Source organism: Sceloporus undulatus, chromosome 3, assembly GCF_019175285.1.
Source record: "Sceloporus undulatus isolate JIND9_A2432 ecotype Alabama chromosome 3, SceUnd_v1.1, whole genome shotgun sequence".
NCBI lineage: Eukaryota > Metazoa > Chordata > Lepidosauria > Squamata > Phrynosomatidae > Sceloporus > Sceloporus undulatus.
The window spans coordinates 167,827,299-167,853,226 of NC_056524.1; the positions used below are offsets into that span (position 1 = coordinate 167,827,299).

General features: G+C 40.0%; 1 protein-coding gene across 4 annotated transcripts in view; it reads right to left on the reverse strand.

The window, feature by feature from the left end:
- Positions 1–25,928, reverse strand: part of CTNNA3 (catenin alpha 3) — a 1,027,502-nt gene that overhangs the window by 217,791 nt on the left and 783,783 nt on the right. The gene's annotated exons all lie outside the window — the stretch shown is intronic.

Genomic DNA, 25,928 nt, shown 5'->3' on the forward strand with positions numbered 1-25,928 from the left:
TGCGATTGGACACACACATCTGCTTTTAGGAAATATATTGATGGGTCTGGTTTTCAGCAAAAGGAAAGTGAGGTTGTTTGAATATTTTGAATTGTGTTTTGCACAGTGCAGAATAACTTACATGTTCACAGAGCATGGAAAGAAGCAACTAGTCAAATAAGTTGCCATCTCCTGCAGTGTACATTATACCGTAGTTTATTCACATGGAATCTTTTCTATTATAAATAATTCTATGTACACTTAGTTGAGAGTAAGTCCCACTGAATTAAATGAGGATTAATTTTGCATAAACATTTATAAGATTGCATTGTATCACACATTTCACTTCTTTTTCATTTGCAATTTCAAGCTATGTTCAGTTCCATTTTTGTTCAGTTCATGTTATTTTCAGTTTTCTAAACTTGGTTACTTACTACATGATAGTTCATATACCAATATACTTCACATTATTCTAAATTTCAATAGAGCTTTCATTAATACTAGTTATCCCTTCCAGTTTTACAAAAGAGATTTTCAAGCCCTCTAACATCTTTCATATGCCAGAAAAAGTGAGATAGTGGAGAGGATAATAAATCCTAATTGTTGAGTGTCCAAAAGGAAGGGCTGTCTCCATGAGAATGTCTTTACCATTGGTCTCAATTGCTGAGTTCCTGTCTGATAGAAAGTGAATTGGATTTGTACATACATATTACATTTATGAAAATATGCTTGATGCCATTTTCCCCAAGACTGAGAAAAATGTTCTTTCATCTGGATCACTGAAATTTTGCCTAACAAAGACAATTGTAACTTCTCCCATCTAGCTAGATCTTTCTTTACAGTATTCTACACTTTTTTTTATAGTTGTTATGATACAGATCTGTACTTTTGTTTGTCAAAGTTATCCCCAAATACTTTACTTTCTTATCTGCTTTATAGCCACTTATTTGTTCCAGAACTTGTTCTTCCCTTCTCGACATATTTTTCGTTATCATTGTCATTTTGTCTTTGTTTACCTTTAACCCTGAAATCAATTCAAAATCTAAAAGTGTATCTATCAATGCTTTCATGCTATAGCTTGGATCCTCCAAAATAAATACCAAGTCGTCTGCAAAAGATCTTAACTTATACTCATATTTCTTAATTCTTACTCCCCTTATATTTTCATTGATTCTAACTCTGTTATTTAAAGTTTCTAAAACAAAAATGAATAATAAGGGTGACAGTGGGCAACCTTGTCGGGTGCCTTTTGATATTTTAAATTCTTCCGTTCTCTCATAGTTCACTATCAGCCTCGCCCTTTGATCTGTATAAATTTCTCTGACCCAACCACAATATTTTTGACCTGCTTCCATCATTTCTAGCATGTTGTGTAATATGTCCCAGCTTACATTGTCAAATGCTTTCTCTAGGTCCATGAATACAAGAGCCAGTTTCTTTTCATTGTGATACTCAAAATATTCCAGCATGTTAATAATGTTACGGATGTTGTCTTTCAAGTGTCTATGTGGGAGAAAACCCACTTGATCTTCCTGTATCCAATCCTTGAGAATCTTTTTAAGCCTATCGGCCAGTATATTAGAAAATATTTTATAATCCGCGTTCAGCAGTGATATAGGACGGTAATTTCTAGTGTCTGTTGGATCTTTATCTTCTTTTAACAAAAGGGCTATATTGGCCTGCTTCCATGTATCTGGGAATTTGCAAATTCCAATAGCATTAAAGGTTGATTTAAGTTCTCCCTAAGCTCTTATTTTTATTTCAAACTATTCCGATCCTACATTCTTTCAAACCCCTAAAAATTTGGCAAACAGAAATCTCAAGATTTGTGTGGAATAACAAAAAGGCTCAAATTAATATGAAAATAATGTGTGATAGCAAAACAAGGGGAGGTCTAGGTTTACCGAACTTAAAAGTATATTATTTTGCTTCTGCTTTGAATTGTATCTCTGATTGGATTCTGTTAAAAGATGAAAGGCTATTGAATTTGGAGGGAGGGAACATGAGGTATGGCTGGCATGGCTATGTATTCTACGAGAAAGATAAAATACATAGAGACTTTAAGAATCATGTTATTAAAAAAGCTTTGATGAATGTATGGAACAAACTTAAACCTAGACTATGCATGAAAATACCCTTATGGTGTTCCCCACACGAAGCATTTTTTGGAAAAGAAAAAATCCCCAAACAAAATTGGTTACGATATTCGGATTTAACAAAGGAAATACAGGATAACATAGAAATGAAGTCTCAGGAAGAACTTAAGGACTCAGGAATCTTTTGTCATTGGTATTTATTTAGACAATTGAGGGAAAGGTGGAGAATGGATAAGAAACTGGTCGGAATTCAAAAGAAACGATCAGATTGGGAAGAAAACACTTTAAAAGGGAAAAAGAAACTATCCTCAAGATATTACAAGATGATAATGGATTGGGAAACGGAAGAAGAAATAATCAGACATTCAGTGGTGAAATGGTCTCAAAATATAGGGCATAATTTGGAATATAAAAAATGGGAAAATATTTGGACAAGAAGTATAAAGCATACAGTTAGCCAAGAGCTCAAAGAAAATGTATATAAGATGATTTACAGGTGGCATTTGTCACCACAAAAATTGTCTTTCATGTACAAGAATAGCAATCCCCAATGTTGGAAATGCTTGGACAATGTGGGTTCTTATTTTCATATATGGTGGACATGTGATATTGCGAAAAAAAATTGGTTAGAAATTCACAAAATCTTAAATGTAAATATGAATATAAAAGTGCCTTTTTCACCAGAAATCTTTCTTTTGGGTATGTTAGATGATATTCTAGAAAAGCAACATGGTAAATTTCTCTTTTATTGTTTCTCTTGTGCTAGAATAATTTATGCAAAATTTTGGAAAAAACCACAAGCTCCATCTATAGATAAATGGCTTTGTAAACTGTATGAAATGGCAGAGATGGATAAGTTAACATGTTGGATGAGAGATAAAACTGAGGACTGTGTATATCAAGAATGGGAAGAATTTTATAAGTTTTTAGAGATAAGATGGAATAAGGTATTGATAACCAAAAAGATAGGGATTTGAAATATATAACAGCACTTAATCTTGGTTACAAAACACTCTCTCTTTCCTAAATATTTAAAGTTCTTGTTGGCAGAATGTTATGTATAAGAAGGATAGTATACGGTATAGAGCTACTCTAAAGATGTATATTTCTAGGTAAAGTGAAGAAGATCAACAATGTTTTTTTTTTGGAATCAATATAACATAAGGACAGATCCAGGTGAAGGAACTAAGAAGGAGAACACTTCAAGATAAAACAAGATGGAAGAAAACATCAGAACAAGCCTCAAGTAGTATTAGGAAGCTCAATTTATGTTATATGTAGTTTTAATAATGCAGTCTGGGTGTGGGGGTGGTCTATTGTCAAATTTGTAATGTGTGCAATGTTTTGTTTTGTGTGGAAAAGTTAAAAGTAACAATAAAAAAAAGAAAAAAGAAAAATGTTCTTTCATGAACAGAAGACATTTCAAGGAGAAAGCAAAGCTGTAAGATGGAAAAGAGAGGGCCTTGAGTCTGCTGTTACCCAGACCAACCCAAATGACACATACAGAAAGATGGGAAAATAAAATCAGATCATCAATCACTGTTTAATTTGAACTGGTTCTCTTTCCCACCACAATGTCAAAGCAACACTTGGAAACAGTATAAAAATTGTGTCAAATTTAAATGATCATTTAGACCAAAGTTAGAACTCTCAGGGATGCATACGAACCAGGGATGGGAAGAATTCAGATTTAATTTGTTTTTGTTTTTTATAAGAGTTTCTGAAAATTTGCACACCCCCCCCCAAAAAAACGCTAGCAACAGAAATGTAAACAGTTTTGCTATTTAACAAAAATATAATGAATATCAAGCGTGACGACTTTACACTGTAGCAAATCTAGAGATGTGAAAATTGGTCAGTTTTGTTTCACTGCCTTCCTCCAAATCCCATTAATCTCATGTCATCTACATTCCATTATTGGATTATGATTTTTTTTGTTACCCTTTTCCTGCATTGAAATATTTTGGTAAGCACTTATAATGTACACATTTCCTTACACACATTTCTCACCAGAGGTATTTTTTTATATAAATACATAGGTCTTGACAAAACCTCAGGAGACATGAGGCAGTGCTGCCACCACCATTTTGTTCTGTAAGGAAAACAGTCCTCAGCAACCTTTGCCAGAACTGTTATGAAAAGGCCTTGCATAAACTGTGGAAAGATAGCACTGCTAAGTCTCAGGACACTTGATGTCTCACTTCTGAGTCAATATCCATAGGATCAGCATTGCTGTCACTCAGGCTCCATCCTGGTAATTTGATAATTTGCACCATTCCCACAGTTCCATAGCATTGAGCCATGGCAATTAAAGTGGTGTCAAACTGGATTATTTCTGCAGTGCAGATGCAGCTTGAGACTTTCCTTTCCCCTCACCCATCCCAAACAGAAGAAATGAGACCTGTAGGGATTTATTTATATTACAGTCGGCCCTTGCCTTACACGGGGGATCCGTTCCGGACCCCCGCGTAAGGCAAATTCCACCTATGCTCAAGCCCCATTAGAAACAATGGGTGCTGTGTGTGGCGGCGCGGCAGCGCACAAGGCGCCAAAGGCATGCACGCACATTCATTTCAATGGGACGTGCTGCCCCTTGTGCCCCGCACGCTCCCCGCGGCTTGAGCGCATACACTTAAGATTGTGTAAAGTACGCCCGCGTATAACGTGGGCACACTGTAATTAACTTTACCATAGGTATATATTTCCTTTTAACAGCTGTAGAGCCTTGATGGTGCAGTGGTCAAATGCCAGTATTGCAGCCACAATGTTGTGAGTTCGGTCCCAGGGCTCCAAGGTGGACTCAGCATTCCATCCTTTCATGCATTCCATCCTTTCATAGATAAGTAAAATGAGTACCCAGATTTTTGGAGACAATTGGCTTACAGAGTGTAAACCATTAGATAATGCTGAGTTCACTATAAAGCAGCATAGAAATGTAAAAGCTATTGGGCATTAATTTTGCATTTGAAACCCCCAAATATATTGCTAACTACTGTGGGCCCACAATTTCCCATGCCCTCATTCACTTAAATATATAAATAAAGGCAGTGTTCTCATTTTAGTAGAAAAACGCAAGAGGCAACCCTAATTAGGCATAACAGCTTATTAAGTAGTTCTCATTTCAGAGCTCTTCATCATGGAAATGGTTGAATAATCAAAAAGACAAAAGTTGCATCTCTTTCTTGCAGTGTAGCTGTAATGAAGGGTATTTCCCCCCAGAGCATGAAATGTTAGTTTTAAAAATTAATTCCTTAATATTGGTAGTTAGATATGAGGAATATAATTTGTTGTTGTTAATGTTGGGAAGGGTGAAATTTACACTGTATAAATAAGTCAGATGCCAAGAGTTAAGTAATGTTAAAACCCAAAAGAACCTGTGCCTAAAGTTTTAAACTAAAGGGCCTGTATATAAAGCTAGCCAAATATTTAAAGGAAGTTGGGAGACCTATTGTTCCACTCCATTACAATACTTATGTCCATGTTTAAAATAATTAACATGGCATGAGCAGCTGCTGGTTTATAAGGAAAGAAAACCTTACTCTCATCCTTACTTTACAGGAAATGTTTTAGTGCATACCCCATTCACTGGAGAGGTAAAGAGAAAAAGAATAAAAGATTTTTGAAATGGTATCAAGAGACAATGAAATGGGAAAAGGAAAATTTGTGGCAGTTCATTTAAGCTTCAATATACTGTATTGAAATTAAGCAGTCGTGGTTGTCACTGGTAACTTAAATGTAATTCTAAATCTGTTTACCCTCAGAACTAAGTTCCACAAGTTTCAATGTGATTCGCTCCCTGATGCAGCTATTCCCCAACCAAACAACCCATTAAAAAATCCCAAAATTTCCATCATTCCTATCCCTAAGCAGGGGATTTATAGGGGGTGTAGTCCATCACTTTTGGAAGGTTCCAAATTGGGGAAGATTATATAATAGTAAGAGCATTTAGGATCCCAGCTTTAGATTCCTTTCACTGGATTTTCATAAGCCAGCAGGTACCCATTCACTTAAACACAAGATGGTCTTTGGGACATTGCTTGATTACCCAGCACTACTTCATGGGCATCTCTTGATTAATCAACACAACATGACTTACAGTAGTGTCCTTTTTATAAAAAGCACATTTTATAAAAAGCACATTATTCGCAGAGAGAAAAGATTCAGCAAAAGTCTTGTGTGTTTTCTATGCACTGGAAAGGCTTAGACAGACACATCTCCGCTTGATTCTGCTACCATCAAGGGCCAAAATTTAGGGATGGGAAGGATACCGAAAAATATTTTTAAAAATAGAAGCAAGAAAAAAACCACCCAACAACAGCATATTTCTCAAGTATGGACAAACCCTGATAAGCCTGATGAGAGTGATGAGATTGATTAGAATCTTTGCAGCTCTGGACCTATTATATGTAAAAACCACACATGGCTGTTTTTCACAGGACACTCCATTTTCTGAATGGGAAACAGCATTTTCCTGGCATGTGCAAAAATACCACATGCGAATTTTGAACAAAGTAAATCTTGAACTGTAAATAGTTGTTGAAAAAGCACCATTTTCAAATACTTTCTCATAATGAGAAGAAAATTGCTTTTTAAAAAAAGTCCTCCTTCAAGAAGAAAATCAGTGAAGAATTACACCCCTAACAAACATGAATATGTAAACCATGCAACTCTGCTGCCTTCCCTCTTCTTCAGTATAAAAGATGAAGTTATGGCTGGTCTGTCATGTAGACAAATGCAGGACTTGATGGTTCCAAAACAGAAAAATAAGATCTTTCCAAAAGTTCTTAAAAACGACATACAACATTCACAAAAAAAGGGGAAAATATTGTAGTAATATTTTATTTCTTTGATTCTTAAATTGCCGAGATACATTTTAAAAAAGACCTAACCTAAAGGATATTAGCCTGACTATGCCCATAAGCTAGAAACACTAACCAGACTAGATCCTATGTATTCATTAATTACACACTCCATGATGAGTTGTGAAGGATACATATGGGAATAAAATAGAAAGGGGTGTGTAAAGGAATCAAGTGGCATCTTTAAGACCAATGGAAATATTTAAGCATGCACCTTTGTGGGCCTCAAACCACTGTTACACTGATAGTATTGAAAGTATACTAGATCTGTATCAGAATTGCAACCCCAAGTGAGAAAGAATCCTCTACTTCCCTGTATACTGAAAGAAAATACAGCTCTGTATACATATAGAAATGGAGGAAAGTCAGCATGCTTGAATGTGGTGATGGAAGGAAGTTCTACAGATACTACAGATTACCAAAAATACAAATAAATGGCTTCAAGAACAAACCAAACCTGAAATTTCACTAGGAGTCAAAATAACTGCTACTGTACTATGGGCTTATCATGAGGTGGCATGACTCATTGGAAAAGACAGTACTGCTCAGAAAAGTGGAAAGCAATAAATAAGAGGAAGACTGCCTTACAGACAAACTGACACAATAAAAGAAATCATGGTTATAAATTCACAAGACTTGAGATTATGATGATCAGGGCTTTCGAATGTCTCACAGGGGCAAAACAGACCACCCCTTTGCACCGACTTGGGGGTGGCATAAGAGTGCGGTGTTTAAATGCTGCATGCTCTGATGCCATTCCCAAGCCAGCATCACGCTGCCCAGCTGACCATATGGCAGGCAGCTTTGCAGTGCTCCAGGGGTGAGGAGTTTATATGCAACACACCGCAGGAGTGCCACAAAGCCACTGTGGTGGTGGAAAAGCCAGCTTTTTGTGCCAGTAAAAAACCAGGTTGGAGGCATGTTGTGCAGATGCTGCAGCCCCAACCTGGCATTCAAAGGGGAGGCATCAAGTCACCCCTTCAGGGCTATCTGTTTCAACCCTTACTCATAGAGGCCTTGTCTGCACTGGCCAAGATATCGCAGGAGCAGCTGCCCTGACCTGCCCCCCATTACCTAGACCTCTGTTCCCATGTAGCTATCTGCATAGGTATCCCTGCTCAGCCACCCACTGCATCCACTGTCATGCATCACTCACGTCTGAGGTCATAATGAGGCTCCAATGATAGTCACAAGCTGGGCGCTTCATTCTGACATCAGAATGAGTGGCCTGCAATTGTGGCAGACACACCAAGCAGCCCAGCAGGATGCCAGTGCAGATAGCCACCACAGCACAAGAAGGTCCAAAGAGACAGGTAAGATATTTTAATTCATTTTAACCCTGTTATGCCCCAATTCTAGTACAGGATGTGCTGGACATTGCCCACACCAAAACTGGTTTTTAGCCTGTGCATCATCTGAACAGGACATGGGAAAAGGGAGGGAATGAGCTTTTTGGCCCACTCAGACTTGGCCTAAGTCACCATATGTTGAAGGTGATTTCATGGCAAATAGCTACAACAGTTCTATAGTGGAGTTCAACATGTCAAGAGAAAACCAAACCAAATCATCTGTATATCTTACATTGTTGATATTTCTTCCTCCTATTTTCACTCCTCCTTCTTCTGTGTCCAAGCCTGCTTTTATTCTATGTTCGGCATATAAGTTGAATAGATAGGGTGAAAGGATACAGCCTTGTCTGAAACCTTTGCCAGTTGGAAAACATTCTGTTTCTCTGTATTCTGTTCTGACAGTAGCCTCTTGACCTGAGTACAGATTCCACATCAGAATTATCAGATGTGTTGGCACTACCATGTGTTTAAAGGCATCCCATAAACTTTCATGATCTATGCAATCAAAGGCTTTGCTACAGTCTCTAAAGCACAAGCTGATTTTGTTTAGGAACTCACTGGTGTGCTCCATTAGCCATCTTACATTTCCTGAATCCCGCTTGAATGTCTACAGTTTCTCTCTATATATATGGTTGGAGTCTATGTCACAGACCTTTGAGCATGATTTTGCTTGCATGGGAGATAAGTACAGTACTATGGTCCGGCAATCTCTTGTGTCTCCCTTTTTGTGGATGGGGATGTATACTGATCGCTTCCAATCTGTTGGCCATCATTTTGTTTTGCATATCTGTTGACATATGTTGGTTAGCACAAGAGTTGACTCTGTCAGTGTGGACTGCAGCAGTTCGATTGGAATATCGCCTGTTCCTGGTGATTTGTTTTTCACTATTTCTCTTATTGCAGGTTCCACCTCACTTTTTATAATTTGGGGTTCATCTTCATATGGCTCTTCATTTCATGTGTCCTTCATTTTGTCATCTCTTTTGTATAATTATTCTGTGTATTGCATCCAACATCTTTTTATTCCCTCCTGGTCTTGAATTATGTTATTTTGATTGTCACAGAGTATCCCAGTCCATGGTTTGAATTCTTCTTTGATTTCCCAGATCTTGTGAAACAGAGCTCTTTTTCTTCCCTGCATTGGTCATTGTAGTATTTTTCTTTATCTTTCCGAACAAGCCGTTGTACTGTTGCATTCATAATTCTTACTTTGTTCCTATCTCCCTTTTGTTTTTCTTCTCTTCTTTTCTTTATTGCTTGTTGTGCTTTTTCTGTCATCCATGTTTTTTTCCCTCTTTCCTTTTGTTTATTGAAAGTGTCTGCATTCTTCTTTTATTATGTCCCTGGCTTCAGACTATAGTTCCTCTGGTTCTCAGCCTATTATGTTTAGTAGTACGAATCTGTTTCTTATGTTGTCAGTAAATTCTGTTGAGATATTATTTAGATCATATTTTGGTATAAAGACTGGTTTTGTTTTCTTATTGAGTCTTACTCTTATTTTTGATATGAGTAATTCATGATCTGTGCCACAGTGGTGCCTGGTCTAGTCTTGGCCACCAGTATAGAGTTCCACTATCTTTTACTTCCAGTTATATAACCTATTTGATTTTTGTGTTGACCATCTGGTGATGTCCATGTGTATAGCCTTCTTTCTGGTTGTATGAAAGATGTGTTTGTAATGAATAAGTTGTTGCCTTCATAAAAATCTATCAGATGTTCACCTGCTTTGTTTGTTTTGCCTAATTCAAATCTGCCTACTGTTTTTGATTCTTCTTTGCATCCAACTTTTGTGTTCCAATCTCCAATGATCAGCATGACATGCTGTGTTGGTGTACTGTCAATTTCTTGTACTGATTCATAGAAACTATCAATTTCTTCCTGTCCTGCCTCTGTGGTTGGTGCATATACAGTGGTACCCCGGGTTACGAAATTAATTCGTTCCGCCGCCGCTTTCGTAACCCGAAATACTTCGCAAGCCGAAAAACCCATAGGCGCTAATGGGGAAAAGCCGCGATTTCGTGTGAAATAGCGCCGAAAAGCACCAAAAAATTTTTTGTAACCCGAAAAAACCTTCGTAACCCGGAACAGTTTTTTTAAATGGATTTTTTTCGTAACCCGGAAATTTCGTAAGGCGGCGCATTCGTATCCCAGGGTACCACTGTACTTGAATTATGGTGATATTCATAGGCTTACCATGGAGCTTTACTGAAATGATTTGGTCTGATTTTGCATTGTATTCTCTGAATGCTTTTGCCACATCTTTTCTTAGTATTAAAGCCACCCCGTTTCTTCTTGTTTTTTCATTCCCTGAGTAGAACAGTATGTGGTTACCTGATTCAAAGTGGCCCATTCTCGACCATTTTAACTCACTCACTCCCAGTATTGCTATGTTCATACATACTTTTTCCATTTTTACTATATCCAGCTTTCCTTGGCTAATGCTCCTCACATTACATATCCCTATTTTATGTGTAATTCTGCTTTGGATGCCATTTGCCTTCCTAAGGGTATCTGCCTTGGCATATTTCTTGTAAACTTGGATAATTTTGCAAATGTGATATCCCTTTATCTCTCCCCCCCCTTCCCTTTTTGTTAATGCTCTGTTCCTGCCTGTGCCTCACTTGGGGTGTCTCATCATATGGTTTACTAGGTGATGAGGTTACACAAGAAGGGCCACCTACACCTCCCTGTGTGCAGTGCTCACCAGCGTTAACTATGGTGTCACAATTTACTCCTGTCAGTGACACCCACCACTACTACTGCTGCCCAGCAGCTGTTTGTCTCCCTATATTATTCCTCCCATCCCCATCCCCTCCCTCCATTAGTTTCTTCGCTTCTTTCTCCCTGGCTGGGGGATGTGGTTGGACCCAGGATAAACCAGGATAAAGCTCAGCATTTTGAATACATCCACATTGTCAACTCCATCTGTTTCGAGTGCTGGCATGTGTGAGTGACAAAACTCACAGAGATGTTCAGAGGCGTGGTTCTGTATTGTGAATGACAAACCCAGAATGTGTGAGTGAGATTATTTACATATTTACACTAAAAACCGCCATATTTCCTTGTACTTTGCCTTGACAATGATGGTGCATGTGAAGGAGGAAAAAGAGATGCTACTGCCTATTTGCTCCATGGTTCTCAGACTAGCAGAGAAGCAGGTGATAGTAATGCTGAGGAAGATAAGAAGTGATAGCAGCAACTTCCAGCACCTATTATTAATGAAAAGTTAGACTTTCTGAGGGAGAGGGGCCTACTGATGATGTCTTCTCAAGGGACTATCCATTCCTGAAGATATCACTGCTCTAGATAGTGAAAAGCATCTTGAGGAACAGCTGCGATCATACATATGGCCACTTGCCATGCTGACTAGTGGATTCTGGGAACTGTAATCCAAAAGGTCACTTTTCCAATCTGTGCAAAATGTGGACGACACAGTCTGTTTCTCAGTGCTGGCACAGACTTGACAGATTAGGAAGTGAATCTTTGCCCACTGATACTATAACAGCTTAAACTAATGGACTCCACCTGACCTTTGCAGGAGAATATAAAATACAATAAAATGACTGAGCCTGCAATCACCCTCTGGAAATAGAAATGTGATAGATGGGCACTTTTCTGAAAAGATGAAGTGAAAAATGTACAAGATATAATTATGTTCTGACTTGATCTCCAAAATATGATTAGAATCATATTCAAAAGGAACCCCATCTCCCTTATCCCATTTGTATTCTTTTTTAAAAAAAAACTTTTAAAACGTATCTTATGGTCTAGGAACAGATTATGGACAAAGAGGTAGACTAGGGTGTTGTTTTTCCCCAGCTTGTATGCAGGTGGGTTTATAATAAGTTTCAGAAATATATTTTTTTTAATCTTAATCTTTTTCTGCTAATGAATGACTAGGATTTGTGTGCACAAATTTGGTTTAAATGCATACCTGGAAGGAAAGATTAATAATGTGCTACAAAGTCATAATAGCGTTATGATGTAAATGTCGAAAGGAAAAAAAACCTGCTTCCTTATAACCCCCTTTATTACCATTGTGGCTACTTTTCTGTGGGATTTTTCAGCTTGGTGCACTGTGGGGAATTGAGGTTAGATGTGATTCTAGGATGGCCTTAAACCTTTTTACAAAGTGCACAAGCATTAAATATATGTGAACACAAATAAAAGATGTACTACAGGGTGAGTCTCTCTTACTCAAAATGCTTGGGACCAGAAGTGTTTTGGATTTTGGATTTATTTTTTTTACTTTATTGGATTTTGTAATAACTGTATTTGCAAATGTGTAGATAATGTACATAATGACATAGCTTGGAGATGGCACCCAAGTCTAGACACAAATTCATTTGTTTCATACACACCTTATACACATACAGTTGCCCCTCCTTTTTGGTGGGGGATCTGTTCTGGAACCCCTTGCGAAAATGGAATTTCGCTTATATTCAAGCCCCATTGGCCTGAATGTAGGGGGGGGGGGCTACAGGAGTATGTGGGCATGCACCTCAGGCACATGCCACATTGTTTCCCTCTCCGTTTGTCCCTCGTGCATAAGCGAGGGTGTGAGTTTCAGAACCTTCAGAATGAAGGGAGGACGGTAGTCTGAACTTTACACAATATTTTAAGCAATTATGTTCATGAAACAAAGTTTGTATAATTCAGCCATCAGAATGCAAAGGTGTCACTATTTCGGCCACCAATCAAAAATGTTTTGGATTTTGGAATATTTTGAATTTCAGAATTCTTGGTAAGGGAAACTCAGTCTACATAAAACATAATTTGGCTAGTTTGGATGCAACACCAAACCTGAGCTTAGCACTACTGAAACAAGCCTGAACAAGTTCCTTCTCCCACCTTTCTCCTCCTCTTCCAAGGCCATGAAAAACAAATGAGAAACATTTGCTTCCTGCCTTAAAGTAACTGTGATGTGTCATTATATTTGAACTGGCTCATAGTTTGAATTAGATTAATTTTAAATATACTTTCTCAGAACAAGCCAACTCTAAACCATGGTTTATGGTCCAGAATCATGTGCATAAGCCCTTGTTTGTTTGATTTTTGTTCCATTTCCTCCTAGGGTTGAGATGCAAGGTAGCTTCTAATGCAGTTTGAAAAAAAGGTTCGAATTATAAAAAATATATATTATGCCTAATAAATTACTAGTTAAACTGAGGTCCAAAACACACTGCAGAAATAATCCAGTCTGAGATGACTTTAACTGCCTTAGCTCAGTGCTAGGGAATTCTGGGAACTGTAGCTTTGTGAGACATTTAGCCTCCTTTGTCAGATAGCTCTGGTATCAGAACAAACAACAACTCCCAGGATTCACTAGCACTGAGCCAGGGCTCTTAAAGCAGTCTCAAATTAGATTATTTTGCAGTGTGTTTTGGACCTGAGTGTACTATTAAAACTAGGAGCCAGAATGGCATAGTGAATTGAGTGTTGGACTAGAGCACTGGGAAACCAGTGATCACATCCCTATTCAACTGTGGAAACTCACTGACCTTGGGCAAGTCACACTCTCTCAGCCTCAGGGCAAGCACAAATCTCCCCTGAACAAATTTTGCCAAGAAAACCCTATGATAGGTTTGCCTCAGGTTGCCATAAATCAGAAACAACTTGAAGGTACACAACAGCAACAACAACTACTAAAACTAACTAGAACTCTCAACTGAATCTCATGGTCAGACTTTGGTTGGTGAAAAATGGAAGGAAAGACTTCTAATTCCTACCCCACAGCTATTACAGAGATGGAGATGGGAGTTAGAAAGTTTTGGACTACATGAATGAAGCCTCAGCACCCATAGGATAGCCTATGAATGCTAGGAAGTACAGTCGGCCCTTCTTATACATAGATTTTTTTATACACGGATTCAAGCATACACAGTTTGAAAATGTTCAAAAAAAGTGTAAATTTCAAATATCAAACCTTGATTTTCCATTTTTTTAATAAGGGACACCATTTTGCTATGTCATTATATTTAACGAGACTTGAACATCCACAGATTTTGTTATCCATGGGGGATCTTGGAACCAAACCCCAGCGTATAACAAGGGTCCACCATAACTGGTTTCCATAGCTGGGAAGTTTAATATATCTACTAATCTATGATTTATTCATTTTCTCAATAAATACCGCATGACTAACATTACTTTGCAATTGTAATTTTATGAGAATAGCTTCATCCTTTTTGCAATGTCTTTTAAAAAGGTCATTTTATAGTTATGTGGCATGGCCTTATTAAAGGATGGAGGAAGAACATAGTTCAAATGAACTACTACTGATGCTGCTGCCCCGTGCTTATTTTTCTAGTTACTTTTGAGCAGTGGAAAAGTAAAGTTGGAGCAGGAATCATGTGGCCCTCTAGATGTTGTTGGACTGCCAATCCCAGTAGCCCTTGTGAGCATAGCCCATGTTGAGGAATGCTAGCAGCTGAAGGACCAACAACATCTAATTTTGTTTTCTAAAGTAAATAATTAGTTTACTAATTGGGTATTATAAGTATAACAGGAACTACTTGCTTTTGTAAAGTGACTGTTCAAGCTCTTAACATTATGTTAAAAGTCTGTATTTTGTAGGAAATTAAGCACTAGTTAGAATCATAGAGTTGGAAGAGAACACAAGGGCCATCCAGTCCAACCCTCTGCCATGCAGGAACTCTCAATCAAAGCATCCCTGACAGATGGCCATCAAGCCTCTGTTTAAAGACCTCTTAACACCTATCAAGGCAGATAAAGGGGTTAATTTTAAAAAGCAATGCGATGTTTATTTTTTAAATAACAAAAATATCCAATGAAAGTGGGAGAAAGTATATTGTTTTAAAATAAAAGATGTAGCCGTAAAATATGAATCCCCAGATCTAATGGCAAGGATATATGCAAACGATTACATAGATTGTGGCATTTAGTGATGCATTACTGCGAATGAATAAGATGGTGGAGAAATTTCTGCATGATAGCCTGTTCAGAAAACTAACAATAAATCAGAAGAGAAAGCATGAAATTGTGGGGGGGAATTGTTTCCATTAACATTAATTATTGGTGACACATTTCACTAAGGGGTTCTAAATTTTCTAGACTAGAATCTCCTATTCATTTGCGCCATCATAAAACCCTCAAATTTCAAAATAACAGTGTCTCCTGCTCTGTGCAGTCTGCATATAAATTCTGATGTATTCAAGATCCTAAAGAATGCCTACACTGGGTTCCAAGCATTGAACCGCTCTTCAAATACAAACACTTTGACTACAAAAGGGATTCACTTCCTGTTCCCCATGCAGAACAAACACAGGAGGACAATTTGTGGGAGACAGCTGTGGATGATGACAAAGTCTGCCTAAGTCCAAGAGTTGCTGAGCAAAGAGGCTCATCATCGGCTATTTTTGATAACTGGTGCATGAGATAGGCATCCTCCAGGACTTCTAGGCTATAGGCAGTGATGATCCTCTTTCCTTGGCTGCTGCCCTTGCCTCCTACTGACCACTAGTCAGTGGGTAGCAGGAAAAAAGGTGAGACTTGATTTGGGAGGGGCAATTGTCAAGTCTATTCAAAGACTGGGGGGGGGGGCAGAGAAAACAAGAAAGGAGCTTCAAGAGGATTCTCCCCACTGAGATTAACTGGCAGTTGAGAAGGACAGGTTGCACACTGGCAACTAGAGTCCTTCAAGTGGTCATCTGTGAATTCACACAAATGGGTTATCCTGTGACTACACAGTGCATCTTTTGGAGCACCTTGCTCAGTCCTGACGGAGCTTGGCAATATTCTGGTCAGAAGACGGAATGAAGGGAAGGCATACAGCATGAGGCAAAGCAGCTGAAAATGAAGGCATCTCCTGCCAACCTACCTTGACACTTCCTGGAACAAAAATCTGCCCATTGAGTGTTTTGATCTGAGGCAAAAAGGTCTAGCTCAAGAAACCCCATTGATGAAAAATGGGCTTCAGCATCTAGGGATGGAGCCTCCAGTCATGGTTGTAATGTGTATTTTGGCTAAGAGCATCTGAAAGGATACTTTCTTCTCCAGGAAGATGGGCAGCAAAAATGGAGATGTCTCTCTGAATGCACTAGTCCCAAAGTTGAACTATGAGGCAAAGGAGGATGTGACATCAAATACCCCCATGCTTGTTAAGGTAATAAATGATCATGGTGTTGTCAGTCAACAGCTGCTCCACCTTGATTCTCAATATAGTTTTGAAGGAAAGAAATGCTTTTTCTACATACCACAGTTCCAGAGAATTAGAATCATAAAATCATAGAATCATAGAGTTGGAAGAGACTGCAAGGGCCATCCAGTCCAACCCTCTGCCATACAGGAAATCCAGATCAAAGCATCCCCAACAGATGGCCATCCAGCCTCCGTTTGAAGACCTCCAAGGAGGGAGACTCCACTACACTCCGAGGAAGTGTGTTCCACTGTCGAACAGCCCTTACTGTCAGGAAATTCCTCCTAATGTTGAGGTGGAATCTCTTTTCCTGCAGCTTGCATCCATTGCTCCGGGTCCTAGTCTCTGGAGCAGCAGAAAACAAGCTTGCTCCCTCCTCAATATGGCATCCTTTCAAATATTTAAATAGAGCTATCATATCACCTCTTAACCTTCTTTTCTCCAGGCTAAACATACCCAGCTCCCTAAGGCGTTCCTCATAGGGCATGGTTTCCAGACCTTTCACCATTTTAGTCGCCCTCCTTTGGACATGCTCCAGTTTCTCAATGTCCTTTTTGAATTGTGGCGCCCAGAACTGGACACAATATTCCAGGTGGGGCCTGACCAGAGCAGAATATAGTGGCACTATGACTTCCCTTGATCTAGACACTATACTTCTATTGATGCAGCCTAAAATCGCATTGGCCTTGTTAGCTGCCGCATCGCACAGTTGACTCATGTTCAACTTGTGGTCTACTTGGACTCCTAGATCCCTTTCACATGTTGTCTCCTTAAGCCAGGTGTCCACCATCCTATATCTGTGCATTTCATTTTTTCGCCCTAAGTGCAGTACCTGTCCGGGATTGCTGCCAGCAATCTCTGACTTATGCTGATAACCAAGCCTGCAGCCAACGCGTGTAGGCAAAACAAACCTTGTGGAGAAGCAGTCAAAGAGCAAGCTGAGGAAACAAGCCGATATCGGGGTTGCAGAAAGTCAAGCGTGCCGAAAGACGAGCCGAAGCCAGGAAGCCAGAAAGCAGCATGGTCAAAACAGATCGAGGTCACAATAGCCAAGAGATAACAAAGGTCTGGTCCGAGGTCAAGATAACAAGGTAACAAGATGTCAGGAGCTAGAGCGACAGCAATCACACCAAGGGCTCATGCAATAAACTCTAGCAACAAACTCAAGCCTCTCTCCCACTTAAATCAGGGAAGCTCTCCCTCGAGCCACCTGAGGCTGGTTTGCTAATTGTCTTTCTGCAATCCTCCTGGATCTGCGCCTGCAAGCACTCTCGGCCCTTCTCTCTTGATAAGAAGGCACTTGCAGGCACGCCTCGTCTCCTGAGTCACCACTAGGCTGTGGCACCATAGAAGGCCTTTCCTCAGCACTAGGACCTGGTTGGACCTCCTGCTCTGGGGCTGGGGAAGCACAGCTGGGACCTGGCAGAGCAGAACTAACACCTGGCATAGCCTCAATCAGCCCTTGCTCTGGAGGAGGCTCATCCTCCTCCTCCTCCTCCGAGAGCTCATCTTGGCTGGCCATGACATCACCTTACATTTCTCCCTGTTGAAGTTCTTCTGATGAACAAAGACCCCTCACATGTAATATTGCCTAGATAGACAACATCCTGACATGACAAGGGCATGAGGACTTGGGATGGAGATGAGCATGCTGACCTGGGCATTGGACAGATCCAGCCACCATGGTAAGGACTTTCAGTACCTACAGTACTGTGAACCACTTTCTTGGAGATTCGCAAAGTAGGTTGAATGCAGCAATGTACCAAACCTGGAGAGGACACATCTGAAGACAGGTATTCGAGATCACCAAGAAGCCCAGAGTGACCTGAGCCCATTGAGCCCTGAGATGTTGGTACTTAAGGCAACTCCATACTGACTTGCACAAAATGTTGAAACAGCTGAGAGAAAGGAAAATGGCCTGGGCCACAGAGTCCAGGATAGCTCAATTGAACTGAATTTGACATGTCAGTTGAAGGTTGGTCATTTCCTTGTTGAGGCGAAGTCCCATTCTGTCTAAAACAACCAATATCTTCTGTACATGCTGTAGCAAGAGATTTCTGGAGCAGGCATCAACCAATCAGTTGTCTACATATGGGTATTAGATGACACTTTGCTGCCAAAGAAAAGCAATCACAACAGCTATCACCTGTGTAAACACTTGAGGAGCTGTGCTGAAGCCAAACAGCAGAATCTGAAACCTGTATACCTTCCCTCCTACAGTAAAGCATGGGAAACATCTGTGACAAGTTCAAATCAAAACATGGAAGTAGTTTGTTTAGGTCCAGAGTGGCATATCAATCACCCTCTTGCATTAACAAAAGGATGGATGATAAAAGGGTGAAGGAGACAGGCATCCAGGAGCAACCACAAGCCTGGGCATCTCCTGCCAAGTAAGCCAGAAGGTGCCTCCTCCTGCCTCTGTCCCAAATGGACCACGAAAAGGAGCAGAAAATATCAGCTTCTTTTCAGCCAGAAGCCACTGCCTTTTGCCCATCTGTTTTGGACCAAAGTCATCATCCTGAAGCACAATAGACGAATGTACAAGTTCATACCTTCAAGTCCAGAACTCACCTCAGACAGCCATCGTTTTTGGTGACAATAAAGGAGTGGGAGAAAACACCCCAATGTACCTTGGAGTAGGGAATAGGCTCAATTACTCCTTTTTGCAAGAGGGTGTCTACTACTTGGAGTAGAATAGGATGTTCCTTTATTCTCTTCTTCCTCATATGTTTATGCTTTAGGTCAGTCTTCACTTCAACCTTGACAGACCTGCCAGGAGTCGATGGATGATGAGACGACTTGTCTCCAGTAATATCTCCAGCCTTCCTAGTGGGTGTACAAATGGTGTCCACCAAAGTACTTGTGGCCTTTTGTTTAGCCAACATCTATCAGGACCAAAGCTGCCTTTTCGGTACCTGATTTGATTTCTTTGATGCTGAGGATCGATGTCAACTACCTGCTTCATCTCATGAAGCTTAAAGTTGCTGATGATGCCCAGGCTCTTGTGGTTTTAAGGCCTGCTTGTACAAAAGAGCTTTAACTTGGCACTCTCTACTGTGTCTTCCCTGCAGTGTGAATGCTGTACAGTGCACATACAAGGCAACAATATGGCATTCACCCAAACACTAAAGGCATCTTAAATGCCCATCTTGCCCGGGGATTTTAGGACCACATTTGAGACACTTCTTAAAAGAAGCCAGTGATACTGAGAAAGCCTGGATGACTAGAGTGGCTAGAAAGCAAATGCTGACAATCAGTCTTAGAAGACATCTTCCAATCTGAGTATGCAAATGCTTTTCTTGATGAGGTAGTTGCAGATTAAAAGGAACAGATGAAAGGGAACTGGCAGGTTTCAGTAGGAAGCCCCTCATATAGGGCTGCCAAAAGTGAATGGGGCTACTGCTAAATTTCTACAGAACAGTATAGAACACTCCAAAAGAGGCACTGTGCAGGTGCAGAATAACCCATTTGTATGAGCCACAAAGACCACAAAGAAAAAGCCACTTTCTGGGTCTTTGAATATTCTTTCTGTTCCTAGCCTTAAAAAGCTGTCATCAGTTATAACTGGCTTACTTCATTTATTTATTTATATCCTGCCTATCTCCCAATATGGGATCCAAGGCAGCTCACAATACAGATGAAAACAAAATATGGCTAAAAGTCATTCATAACATTGCATAAATAAATAAGAGGTAATAAAACATATTTAAAACAGTGACCATATAAAACAGTTTAAATGGTGGCTAGGAACACTGCAATAAAGAAAGCAAAGAGGAGCTTAAATTATTGTGTAAAGCAGACTAACTTCTCCCAACCACTTCTAGCTTCTAAGGAAACCACATACAACTCACAAAAGACAGAGTGATGCTATTGCATTTGAGCCTGTCTCTTTAAATGACAGATGAATGAATCAGGCACATCAAAGATGGTTTCTTGGAGAAAAAGTTACTTGGAAAAAAAGTTCCATTAGCACAGTGCCTTCTGAGTAAACATGGTCAAGATTGGATGGGAAGACTGAAAACCCCAGAAACTGAAAGTATAGAAAGTATTTCCACCTCTGTGTTGAGCACTAAATGGGAAATGCATACAAGACTTATCTATAAACCCATTAATTCAACATGCTGCCCTCTAGGTGAAACTTCTGATCTGCCTCTCAGGACACATAATTTCTAATCCACATTCAGTTGAGCCTTTCTCAAAGTTTAATGGGGAGCTATATTTTACAGCAAATATGTGACTCTCAAGATCAATGCTTGTGGATGATTTGCAATTTAAAGACTATTAAAGTAAGCTTTTCCTTCAAAATAAATCACTCTGCTTCAACTTGGATGTTGATCCTCCAAGCATGAGGACTGCTCCAAGTCAATTGACATATTTATATATCTAAAGATACCCAGGCAATTTGAGTCTTCTGTATAGGGCACAGCACAACTATCAATGTCACACTGGAAGACAGCAATATGAACTATGACAAATAAGCATTTACCACTACAATCTGTTTCCACTAGACAGGAATCCAATCACATAAATTCTGAAGATCAGGCATTGGCTTTGTCAGGTTGTTTTATATGTGACGTTCATTACCTGGTTTTTATAACATCAATGCAAAGCTTGTCTTTGTGAATAAACAACCACTACATGGAACACCTACATTGCCTCAGGTTTTGAAGGGACCCAGATCATACTTCCAATTGCCAGTCATCAAATATAACTAGTATGCATATGGATGGATAATTTGTTTTTGCCATAATCATGACAAAGAACTGTTTGCTTGTTTGTTTGTTTTAAAAAAGTATGAGAGAGAAAAGTGAATAGTCAGATTCACCCATCCACGAAGACTTCGTTGTTGGGTTTCATCTTAACGCTCTAGGGTTGAATCCCTGTCTATTCAATCATGTTTGTAATGCTAAGTTGGGCTGTCATCTTCTTATTTCTAGCATGCTTTCCATCTTCAATAGCTACATCATGGTGGTTATCTTTCAGGATACAAAATTCCTCCCTGAAACCACTAGGGACATACCTTGTGGGTCAATGCCTCCCACAGTTGCGAGGCCATATGGTAGCAGCACCAAAAGAAGAAGTGTTGTTTCCTTTAAAAACAACACACACTTCAAGCTTCTAGGACTGCAATTGTGTGTTGAAACTAGCTGCACATATCCTGAATAGCAGTTTTTAAGGAAAATCTTCCCCTTTATACATTGCTTGAAATTTAGCAGCAGCAGTATTGCATTGCAGCTCCCATCAGCCTTAATGATAATCAATAGTGTGGGATCATAAGAATTGTAGTCAAAAACAGCTTGGAGGAGCGTACAGTTCCCATCACTTTAAAGGATGTGTTTAAAGTAACAGGTAGTTTAGGCATTAGAAATGGCAGTTATCAATCTTGAATGGGAGAAAGCTGGAGGCAAAAGGAGGATTGCTGTAACAACATCTCCCTCTACTTATGTACTGTTTGTATATTCACAAATACAGCACAGCATATATTTTGACCACACCATAGGCTTTCAGTGTTATATTATCCAAAGAAAATTGGCCTGGAAGTGCCCCCTCTGAGAGATTCATAGCTGCAAAGTGGGAAGGGAGACTTGTAACCATCATAGCCAGACCGTCAAATATCAGCACAAACTTTCTCCACCTCATTTTTCAGTAGAAATTGTCATAGAAACTGCTGACACCATGGGATGTGCTTCTACTGGTGATGATGTAGTATAGGAATGAACAACATCCAGGGGTCAGGAGCTTGTTTGGCACTCTTTAAATTACCCAGTATTGTAGCCCCTAGTACCTCCGATGCTGCTGAATTTACAGTTTTTAATAATGGAAAAAATACTTTTCTTATTCCCTTAAAACACCCATGTCCCTTGCTTATAAGTTGAATTGTGCTTCTGAGTTGCTCATAATTCCACTTGTAAACAGTGCACAATGGAAGAAGCATGCACTGTTTGAAACCAGGGGTGGACAACTACACATTGTCTAGGAAATACATACACTTCTTACTGGATCTTAGAAGGCTACAGCCTTATTTTGTCTCAAAAGACATATTCTAAATTTTTACATTTTATTCCAAACCCACCACTGCACCCTATTGGAGGTGTTAAGAGCAATTCTCTCATGTCACCTCCACATAAACTCCAACACTTGACAGATGAATACTAGGACATGTGTGGCCACCTTACTCCATTCCACCCTATCTGAATATAGGACACAGAATATACAGACAACACAAAGAGATGATATCCCACCTTGCAATTCCAAGACAATAATTTAGGCATTATACTAAATACTCTTTTATATTTAAGTATTATTTTTGGTTTCTGACTTTAAAAAAAACTTGTTCACCAACAAAAGAAGAATGGATTGTAATTATCTCTGAAAGAGCAGGAATGGAAAATTATCAATATATATCTAATATATATTAGAGAAAGGTCCCTGGACATTCCTAAAAGGTTGAGAACATTTTGGCGGGTTACAGACCACCAGAAAGTACGCGACGAGCGCGTACTAGGGTTAGGAAGGGGCGGTGCCCTAGTACGCGCTCCGTGCGCACAAAATGGCGGAGGCCATTCCACACAGCTGCCACCATGATTACGTCACGACCGCGCCGCCTCCACATGAGGCGGCATGGTTGTGACGTATTGAGGCTGCGCTGTGGCACATAGTGAGCCTTTTCTCTGCCCCCAGAAGGAGCGCAATTTCCGTGCTCCTTCCTCAGAACGTCTGGGAGACGCGCGGTGTGGCAGCTGCAGCTCCCAGACGCTGCAAGCGATGGCGGTGGATGAGCGCCGCTTCTTGGTGGTATGTAACCCGCCAGAATATCTTTTATGCAAAAAGGGGAGGGGGAGCAGGAGGAGGAGAAAAAAACCAGGGTTATGAGTTTTGCAGAGACTTATGCCTTTTCGTTTCTTTTCTTTTTAAAAAAGCAAGACATTAATAGGCATTGAGTTCCAGTTGGCTTGCTGCTTAAAAAAAAAAAGACTTGATGCCTAAAACAGCACGAGAAGGGCCTAAAACATGGTAAAATTGTCCCATGGTCCAAAACAATTTGACTAGTTTAAATAAAAAAGCTTTAAAAACTGAAGGTGTTTTGGTGTCTAAGACACGGTACAGACTGGCCTTTTTCATCGTACCGGCGCCGATTCTAGGGTTAGGGACTGTGCAGCAACTATATGATGCGTACAGTGGTGCCTCGGGTTACGAAATTAATTCGTTCCGCGGCTAATTTCGTAACCCGAAAAACCTTCGTAACCCGAATTGCCATAGGCGCTAATGGGGAAAAAAGCCGCGGCTCTGCCGCGGCTCCATTTAAACAGCGCCGGAGTTTTTTCGTAACCCGAAAAAACGTTCGTAACCCGAAACAATAAATCCCTATGGGATTTTTTCGTATCCCGAAAAATTCGTAAGCTGGGTATTTCGTATCCCGAGATACCACTGTAATCCTAGCACGGCGTGGCAGCGTAACAATGGCAGCACCATGTGTACATGGGCACTGCCATTGTTATGTAAGCACCATGCAGTGTCCGCACGTTGCCGCACAGCACTTACGTTGCGAGTGTGCCACTGTCACACTCACAACATCATTGTAGCACTGGAAAAAGAACTTGTTGTTTTTGCAGGTTCTTTTTCCTCCGCAGTGACGGAGTGCTGTTTGGGAGCTGCACCGTCCCTGTGGAGGAAACTAGGCCGCCGGCAGGCTGCTGTTTCTCGGCAGTCTGTCCCAAGCCTAAAATCCCTGCCCTGTTTTATAAAGTAAAGACACATATAAACTATAGATACTTTATCACCACAGTGGCAAATTCATCAGGACAGGCAATGATGTCCTAAAGAAGGGAGTGGAAGGGAACACCAAAGCAAACAGGAAGATGCATGTTGTCCTCCATTGCTAATAATAATTAATAATTTGTTTTATTTATATACCGCTATTCCAAAGATCATAGCAGTGAACAGCAAGTAAGCTTATTTGCCCCCAACAGTCTGGGTACTCATTTTAGCGACCTCGGAAGGATGCAAGCCTGAGTCGAGCTTGGGCCCTTTTGCTGGTCTTGAACTCGCAACCTTGTGGTTTTGAGTGAATGGCTGCAGTACAGGCATTTAACCATTGTGCCACCAGGACTATAACTAAACCTGAGGGTTAGATGGTTTGCTTATTAGGATCCAGGAAAAGTGAAATGTAAGGTCAACAGAGGTAAAAGTTGCTGGTGCATAATGTGAAAAGGCAGCATCCCCTGAGAAGGACATATCATTGGTGTTGCACAATTTGGACGCAATGGACTGGTAGATACCTCCGAGGAAGGTCAGACTATACGCGGCCTGTTTTTCTGCGGAGGGACACTGCAGCAGCCAAACTGTGTGGTGTCTCTTCACCCCAAAAAGAACCAGGAAAAACCGGCACACTTGTGATGTAAGCGATATGCAGTATCCATACACTGTGCATCGCTTATGTCAAGATGGCCCCCGTGTGGATAGGAGGCCGCCATTAGGCCGCCGCCTGCACATCCTAGAGTTACGGAGCGTGTGGATGCTGCGTGCTCTGGAATCCTAGTATTGGCGGCAGCACGATGCTTCTGGCCTGTCTGTCTCAAGTCAATGGCTCCAAATATTGATTTGTTTCTGCATGGAAAACTTGGTTGTACAGCTGGAAATAGTTATTTGCAGTTTGCTAAATTTTACCTTCAGTGAGTATGGTTGGGGGCAATAAAAAATCATCTTCTCCTTACGGAGCTGGAGTGTGTGGATATCTCTTAAGATTTCAAGTTTATTCTCCAGACATGGTCCAAATGTCAAAAACCATTTCTGTTAAATATTGCTTTTATACATATTTTAGCTGAATAATTTAAAGAAATTGTATTCTGATGTTCAAAACTCAATGCATAACTTGCTCATGCTGGTGACCCCAAAGTTTACAACACAAAGGTACTATTTGCTGCTGTCTTTTGATATCTATGGATTTAGACACAGTTATATTATTGTCACAGCTATGTAATGGAACAGCAATCAGTGCCAATTCACAGTGTTAAAACCAAGTTAGAATGAGATAGAACTGAGATTCTACACAAAAGCTGGGCTTTTAAAAAATCATTTCCAGTTGTTCTTTTCAAGAGGTAATGAGAAAAGTGTGTTGTGCCACAAGATTTCATCTGTTTCTTCTAGAAGAGTGGAAAAGGGGAGCAGAACTGGTGGGGGAAGGAGTAAAAAAGACAAGGAGACAGTCTTTTTGAAACTTTCTTTCTTAGGCTTTTTTTCTATCAGTTTCTTGGGAAACCCTAAACCTTAGACTCCACTGTACTGACATGCCAACAGACAATAGTACTAATCCAAAAATATTTGCTCAAATGACTGGTTCAATTATGGTCACTTTATTAGAACTGATTATTCCCATTACAATTTACTTATTTCTATACAATGGTGACCATGCCTCAGTAGTCTCTAGCAAACAATTAATAATCTACACAGAAAGAAAGAAAGAAAGAAAGAAAGAAAGAAAGAAAGA